This window comes from Mus pahari, chromosome X (genome assembly GCF_900095145.1).
Source record: "Mus pahari chromosome X, PAHARI_EIJ_v1.1, whole genome shotgun sequence".
NCBI lineage: Eukaryota > Metazoa > Chordata > Mammalia > Rodentia > Muridae > Mus > Mus pahari.
The window spans coordinates 69,857,796-69,866,686 of NC_034613.1; the positions used below are offsets into that span (position 1 = coordinate 69,857,796).

General features: G+C 38.6%; 1 non-coding gene across 1 annotated transcript; it reads left to right on the forward strand.

Annotated features, from left to right (window-relative positions):
* Window positions 1–1,839: 1,839 nt before the first annotated feature.
* Window positions 1,840–1,982, forward strand: LOC115063199. The gene has a single exon (XR_003843086.1). It is a non-coding gene; the product is annotated as a small nucleolar RNA SNORA48 (small nucleolar RNA).
* The last annotated feature ends 6,909 nt before the right edge of the window (window positions 1,983–8,891 follow it).

Below are 8,891 nucleotides of genomic sequence, written 5' to 3' on the forward strand. Positions count from 1 at the left end.
ACACACACACACACACACACACACACACACACACACACACACACACACACACAGAGAGAGAGAGAGAGAGAGAGAGAGAGAGAGAACCCAATGTCATGAGAGGTGATAACCTATTCAAGGTAACGATCAAGGATTATATAACATATACATATATTTATAATTCCATATAATGTATTGATGATAAGAGTGAGGACCTTGAAGAAATGAGCACAGAGGAAAAATTCCTTAACAGAACAGCAATGGCCTGTGCTATAAGATCAAGAATCAACAAATGGGACCTCATAAAAGTGTAAAGCTTCTGTAAGGCAAAATATATTGTCAATAAGACACAGAGACGACCAACAGATTGGGAAAGNATTTTTACCAATCCTAAATCTGATAGGGGACAAATATCCAATATATACAAAGAGCTCAAGAAGCTGCACTCCAAAAATTCAAACAGCACCATTAAAAAAATAGGATACAGAGCTCAACAAAGAATTCTCAACTGAGGAGTAACGAAGAGCTGAGACGCACTTGAAAAAATGTTCAACATCTTTAATCATCAGGGAAATGCAAATCAAAACAACCCTGAGATTTGACTTCACACCAGTCAGAATGGCTAAGATCAAAAGTTCAGGGGACAGCAGATGCTAGTGAGGATGTGGAAAAAGAGGAACACTCCTCCATTGCTGGTGGGATTGCAAGCTTGTACAACCACTCTGGAAATCAGTCTGGCGGTTCCTCAGAAAACTGGACATAGTACTACTGGAAGAACCAGCAATACCACTTCTAGGTATATACCCAGAAGATATTCCAACTGGCAATAAGGACTCATGCTCCGCTATGTTCATAGCTGCCCTATATATAATAGCCAGAAGCTGGAAAGAAATCATATGTTCTTCAACAGATGAATGGATAAAGAAACTGTGGTACATTTACACAATGGAGTACTACACAGCTATTAAAAACAACGAATTTATGAAATTCTTAGGCAAATGGATGTTTCTGGAGGATATCATCCTGAGTGAGGTAACCCAATCATAAAATAACTCACTTGATATGCACTCACTGACAAGTGGATATTAGCCCAGAAACCTAGAATATCTAAGATACAATCTCCAAAACACAAGAAAATCAAGAATAAGGAAGACCAACGAGTGGATACTTCATTCCTCCCTAAAATAGGGAATAAAATACCCATGAAAGAATTGGCAGAGACAGTTTGGAGCTAAAACGAAAGGATGGACCACCCAGTGACTGCCCCACCCGGGTGTCCATCCCATAATCAGCCACCAAACGCAGACACTATTGCATACACCAGCAAGAGCTTGCTTAAAGGACACTGATATAGCTATCTCTGTGAGGATATGCCAATGCCTGGCAAATATAGAAGTGGATGCCCACACAGAACACAGAGACCCCAATGGAGGAGCTAGAGAAATTACCCAAGGAGCTGAAGGTGTCTGCAACCCTATAGATGAAACATCAATATGAAGTAATCAGTACCCCCAGAGCTCCTGTATCTAGCTGAACATATAGCAGAAGATGGCCTAGTCAGCCATCATTGGGAAGAGATGCCCATTGGTCTTGCACAACTTATATGCCCCATACAGGGTCATGCCAGGGCCAAGAAGTGGGAGTAGGTAGGCAGGGTAGCGGGAGGGGAAGAGTATAGGGGATATTCGGGTAGCATTTGAAATGTAAATGAAGAAAATATCTAATACAGTAAGTTAAAAAAATTAAAAAAAATAGTGAGGTCCATTATCAAGTCTTATGATCAAACCTTACAAACAAGATTTTGTTTCTAATGAGACATTAGTTAAAGCAAATTTATTTCTTAGAAAATCAAGGTGAAACAACCTTGGCATTAGGAAAAGAGACACCTTGTTGCTGGTATTGTTTTTATATCAGTCAGAGGTAGAGCAGATGACCATCCTTCGTTCATCCTAGCTTGATGCCTGGCTTGGTGACCAAAGCTGTTTTATGCCTAGGAAACACAAAAATATAATCAAATAAATTCAGACTGCACAACACAGGAGGAAGAAGGAAGACAGACACTTGTGCTCTTCCGTACCATGTGTTCCAGGCAGGGAAAGACACCCACACACCTGCTTTCTACCCCACAGTACAGATATGCCCTAGATTCAGAGAACTGGATCCACTACCATGCAATACATTTCACTCTGGCCTGAGACACCTGCTTGCAGTAAGATGCCACCCAGGATTCCCTGAGATCCATGGCCAGCCTGGAGCCAGAGCCATTACAGTGTGTGATCTTGTGGTAGACAGATGGGAAAGAAAGAAAAGTGGAGCAACTTGAGTATTGTGAAGAGAGATGAAACTGGAACTCAAAGGTGGAAGGAGTGACTTTTTTGAGTGGCCAGCACAACCATCTGGAGCCATGAGTGTCATTTCAGCCAAACTTCCTCTGAGGGTCATGTCAGGGTTCATGGTTGTACAGAAGCAGGAGGCAGTGTCAATGTCTATGACTTAGAATACCAATAGAGAAAATAGGGATGTCTCTGATCAATGTCCAGAGGCTGCAAATAACTGACTTTGTCCCTCACTGGCAGGATCCAGGCAGGACCTGGTGGTTTGCCCTGGTGTTTGGAATATGTGTGAGCCACTCAGAAGGTATGAATGTGGACAATTAACCCTGCCAATCATCAGCCTTGGGATAGCAATGACAGGCATAGATGTGAACAACATACACTGTGCCCATCGCCACCTTTGAAGGTTGGAAAGCTAGTCCTACCCATCATCAGCTGCATTCCTCAGGAAATCAGGCCCACCACGTCCAATAGACAGTACAGCAGAGCTGCCTCTGGTGATGGGGGCACAAATGTATCATATTTTTCTTAACAATTTTCCAGTTGAGGGAAACTTAGGTTGTTTCCAGTTTCTGGATTTTATGAATAAAGCTTCTATAAACATAGTTGAGCCTTTGTGAGATGGTGGACGATTGTTTGGGTATATGCCCAGGAGTGGTATAGCTGAGTCTTGAGGTAGAACATAACCACGTTTCTGATAAACCACTAAATTGATTTCCAAAGTAGAGGCAGACATTTGCACTCCCACCAGCAATGGAGGAGCATTCTTTTTTCTTTAAATTCTCACCAATAGGTGCTGTCATCTGAGTTTTTGATCTTACACATTCTGAGTAGAGTAAGATGGAACTTCAAATGGCTAATGACTTTGAAAATTTCTTTAAGAACTTCTCAGCCATTTGAGGTTGTTCTGTTAAGAATTCTTTGTTTAGCTCTGTACCACAAAATTTTAATTAGGTTATTTGGGTTGTTGATATCTAACTAGTTGAGTTCTCTATATATTTTTGATATTAGCCATCTGTCGGATATGGGGATGGTGAAGATTATTTCCAATCTATAGGCTACCTTTTCGTCCTATTGACAGTGTCCTTTGCCTTCCAGAATTGTTTTCAGTTGCATAAGTTCCCATTTATCAATTGTTTATCTTAAATCCTGAGCCATATGTATTCTAGGCAGGAAATTTTTTCCTGAAATGATGCATTCAAGGTTATTTCTCAAATTCTCTTTTAGGAGATTTAGTGTACCTGTCTTTAGGTTGAGCTCCTGCAATCCCCGAAGATGTGAGACTTGTATGAGGTGATAAATATAGGTCTTTTTGCATTTGTATTGGATATTCTATTTATTTGCCTTTCAAATTTTGTCCCATTTCCCTGTTTCCCCTGCAAAAACCCCTATGCCATTACTCCTCCCACTGCTTTTATGAGGGTTCTTAAACATTGACCCAAACACTCACACCTGCCCAACCTGGCATTCCCCTATACTGGGGCACTTAGCTTTCACAAGATGAAGGGCCTCTCTTCCCATTGGTGCCAAGAAGACCATCCTAGGTTACATTTGCTGCTGGAGCCATGGGTCACTCCATGTGTAAATTTTCGTCAGTGCTTTGATACCTGTGAGCTTTGGGGGGTCTGGTTGGTTGATGTTGTTCTTCCTATGGGGTTGCAAACCCCTTCAGCTCCTTCAGCCCCTTTTTCTAACTCCTGCATTGGGTTTGGTGTCTTCATGTGGGATCGATCCCCAGTTAGGCAGTTCCTAGATGGCCTTTCCTTCAGTCTCTGCTCCACACTTTATTTCCATGTTTCCTCCTGTGAGCATTTTGCTCACCACTCTAAGAAGAGCTAGAGTATCCACGCTTTGATCTTCCTACTTCTTAAGCTGCATGTGATCTGTGAATTATATCTTGGGTATTGCAAGATTTTGGGATGATATCTACTTATCTGTGAGTATGTAACATGTGCGATCTTTTGAGATTGGGTTTCCTCACTCTGAATATTTTCTAGCTCCATACATTTGCCTAAGAATTTCATGAATTCATTGTTTTTAATAGATAAGTATTACTCCAGTGTGGAGATGTACCATATTTTCTGTATCCTCTGTTGAAGGACATTTGGGTTCTTTCCAGCTTCTGGCTATTATAAATAAGGCTGCTATGAACATAGTGGATCATGTGTACTTATTACATGTTGGAGAATCTTCTTGGTATATGTCCAGGAGTGGTACAGCTGGGTTCTCCGATATTACTATGTCCAATTTTCTGAGGAAATACAAAACTTATTTCCAGAGTGGTTGCACCAACTTGGAATCCCACCAACAATTGAGGAGTATTCCTCTTTCTACATATCCTTGCCAGCATATGCTGTCACCTGAGTTTTTGATCTTAGCCATTTTGCCTGGTTTAAGGTGGAATCTCAGGGTTGTTTTGATTTGCATTACTCTGATGACTAAGGATGTTGAACAATTTTTTAGGTGCTTCTCAGCCATTAGTTATTCCTCAGTTGAGAATTCTATGTTTATCTGTTTCCCATTATTAATAGGGTTATTTGATTCTCTGGAGTCTAACTTCTTGAGTTCTTTGTGTATCTTGGATATTAGTCCTCTGTCATATGTAGGGTTGGTAAAAATCTTTTCCCAATCTGTTGGTTGCTGTTTTGACCTATTGACAGTGTCCTTTGCATTACAGAAGGTAATGAGATCTAATGAGATGATCATGTAATTGTTTTCTTTGAGTTTGTTTATAACGTGGATTATATTAATGGATTTCTGAATATTGAACCATCCCTGCATCCCTGGGATGAATTCTATTTCATCAATGTGAGTGAATATTTTGATGTGTCCTTAAATTGCAATTGCAATGATTTTATTTATTATTTTTGCATCAATATACATAAGGGAAATTGGTCTAAATTTCTTTCTTTGAAGGGTCTTTGTGTGATTTAGTTATAAGCATAATTGTGGATTCATAGGACAAATTGGATAGTGTTCCTTCAGTTTTTATTTTTTGGAATAGTTTGAGAAGTATTAATATTAGGTCTTCTTTGAAGGGTTGATAGATTTCTGCACTAAAACCAACTGGGGCTGTGCCCCCCCTTTTTTTTGGCAGATTTCTAATTACTGCTTCAATTTTCTTTGGGGATTATGTGACTGTTTGAATGGCTTATCTAAACCTGATTTAACTTTGGCACCTGATATCTGTCTAGAAATTTGTCCAACCAGATTTTCCAGTTTTGTTGGGTGAGGGCTTTTGTAGAAGGATCTGATGATTTTTTTTTTTTTTTTAATTTTCTCTGTTTCCATTGTTATGTCTCCCTTTCCATTTCTCATTTTACTAATTTGGATACTGTCTCTGTGCCCATGGGTTAGTCTAGATAAGGGTTTATCTATATTGTTGATGTTCTCAAAGAACCAGCTCCTGGTTTTGTTGATTATTTGTATAGGTCTTTTTGTTTCTACTTGGTTAAATTCAGGCCTGAGTTTCATTATTTCTTGCTGTCTACTCCTCTTGGGTGTATTTGCTTCTTTTTGTTCTAGAGCTTTAAGGTGTGCTCTCAAGCTGCTAGTGTAAGCTCTCTCCAGTTCTTTTTGGAGGAATTTACAGCTACGAGTTTTCCCCTTAGCACTGCTTTCATTCTGTTTAGATATGCTGTGACTTCACTTTCACTAAATTCTAAAATGCCTTTGATTTCTTTCTTTATTTCTTCCTCGACCAAGTTAAAATTGAGTAGAGCTTTGCTCATCTAATATGTTTATGTGAGCTTTCTGTTGTTTTTGTAAATATTAAATAACAGCTTTTGTCCATGGTGATGTGGTAGAATGCATGGGATTATTTCAATATTCTTTTTATGTTGAGGCCTATTTTGTGACTGATTATATGATCAATTTTGGAGAAGGTAACATGAGATGCTGAGAGGCAGTTAAATTCATTTGTTTTCATGTAAAACATTTTGTAGATATTTGATAATCCATTTGGTTAATAAATTCTATTAGTTTAACTGTGTCCCTTTTTTAGTTCCTGTTTCCATGATTTGTCCATTGGTCAGAGTGGGGTATTGAAGTCTCCCAGTATTATTTTGTCAAGTTAAATAAGTGCCTTGAGTCTTAGTAATGTTTCTTTTACAAATGTGGGTACCCTTGCATTTGAGCGTAGATGTTCAGAATCGAATGTTTAATTTGGTAGAGTTTTCTTTTGATGAATATGAACTGTCCTTCCTTATCTTTTTTGATAAGTTTTGGTTGAAAGTCAATTTTATTAGATACTAGAATGGCTACTCCAGTTTTTTTTTTTTTTTTTTTTTTTTTTTTTTTTTTTTTTTTTTTTTTATCTTGAGACCATTTGCTTGGAACATTTTTTCCAGCCTTTTATTTTGAGGTAGTCTCTATCCTTGTCACTGAGATGTGGTTTTTGTATGCACTAAAAAGTTGGGTCCTGTTTAACTATCCAATCTGTTAATCTATGCATTTTTACTGGGGAATTTGGTTTATTGATGTTAGGAGACATTAAGAAATAGTGATTGTTACTTCCTGCTTTGTTGTTGTTGTTGTTGTTGTTGTTGTTGTTGTTGTTTTTGTTACAGGTGGAATTATGTTTGTATGGCTAACTACTTTTGGGTTTGTTGAAAGAAGTTGATTTTCCTGCTCTTTCTAAGGGTATATTTTCCCTCGTTGTGTTCGAGTTTTCCATCTATTATCCTTTGTAGACCTAGATTTGAGGAAAGATATTTTGTAAATTTGGTTTTGTCATGGAATATCTTGGTTTATACATTATGTTGTTTCAGAGTTTTGCTAGGTACTGTGGCCTGGGCTGTAATTTGTGTCCTCTTAGGGTCTGTATGACATCTGCCCCAAGACAAAGCTTTCTTAGTCTCTGGAGATAAGTCTGGCGTTATCCAGATAGGCATGCCTTTTTATGTTACTTACCAATTTTCCTTTACTGCTTTTAATGTTCTTTAGGCTTCTCTTTTGTTTATGGGCATCTCTTTCTTTTGGTTAGGTAAGTTTTCTTCTGCCATTTTGTTGAAGATATTTACTGACCTTTTAAGTTGGGAGTCTTCACACCCTTCTATATTTATTATCCCTGTTTTGGTCTTTTCATTGTGTTCTGGATTCCCTGGATGTTTTGAGTTAGGATCTTTTTGCATTTTGCATTTTCTTTGTCTTCTATTGTATCTTCTGCGTCTGAGATTCTCTCTTTTATCTCCTGTATTCTGTTGCTGATGATTACATCTATGACTCCTGATCTCTTACCTAGGATTTCTATTGCCAGGGTTGTCTCCCATTGTGATTTCTTTATTGCTTTTACTTCCATTTTTAGACCCTGGATGGTTTTATTCAATTCTATCACCTCTTTGGATGTGTTTTCCAGTAATTCTTTAAGGGATTTTTGTTTTTCCAATTTAAGAGCTTCTACTTGTTTACCTGAGTAAATAGTAAACAAGTTTTCTATTTCTTTAAGAGCTTTATTTATACCCTTCTGAAAGTCTTCTATCATCATTATGAGAAGTGATTATTAATTGGAATCTTGCTTTACTGGTGTGTTGAATTATCCAGGATTTGCTTTGTTGGGAGAACTGGATTCTGATGATGTCAAGTACCTTTTGTTTCTGTTGCTTATGTTTTTGTGCTTGCCTCTCAACATCAGGTTATATCTGATGTATAGTTTATCTTGCTGTTTCTGACTGGAGCTGGTCTTTCCTGTGGGTATGTGAGCATATGATCTTAGGTGTGATAGTACTCCAAGGAAGACCAGCACTCTTCTGGCAGGATTTGGGTACAGAGGTCTGGGGAACAGCCTTAGCTCCAAGTTGCAGATTGAGACAGAAAGGATCCTTTCCCAAGCTGTTCTGTGGTACATGTGCCCTGTATGATCCTGGCAAGACCCTCTTTAGACAGTTATTAGAGGTAAACTGGTGATCTCACCTATGGGCTTAGGAGTGAGAGTCCTCAAGTGATACCAGCCCTCTCTTGACTGCATTTGTGTATGGGGGGCTGTGGGAACATTAGCTCCAGGGTGCAAATGGAGACTGAAAGTTTTATTTTTCTACATGTAGATATCTGCTTAGACCAGCACAATATTTTGAAGATGACTTCTTCTTCCATTGTATTTTTCTTTCTTCCTCAAAAATCAAGTACCCTAGGTGTGTGGGTTTATTTCTAGGTCTTCAATTTTATTCCCTATGTCAATGTGTCTGTTTCTGAAACAATGCCATATAATTTTTGAAACTATTGCTCTGTAGAACAGTTAGAGTTTAAGGATGGTGATTCCTTCTGAAGGTTTTTTTGTTTGTTTGTTTGTTTTTGTTCAGGATTTTTTCCATCCTGTTTTTTTTAAATTATTATTTTCTTTATTTACATTTCAAATGCTATGCTGAAAGTTCCCTACACCCTCCCTGTGCCCCTGCTCCCCTAACCACCCACTCCCACTTCTTGGCCCTGGCCTTACCTTGTGCTGGGTCATATAAAGTTTGCAAGACAAAGGGGCCTCTCTTCCCAATGATTGGCCAATTAGGCCATCTTCTGCTACATATCCAGCTAGAGACACTAGCTCAGGGGGTACTGGTTAGTTCATATTGTTGTTGCACCTACAGG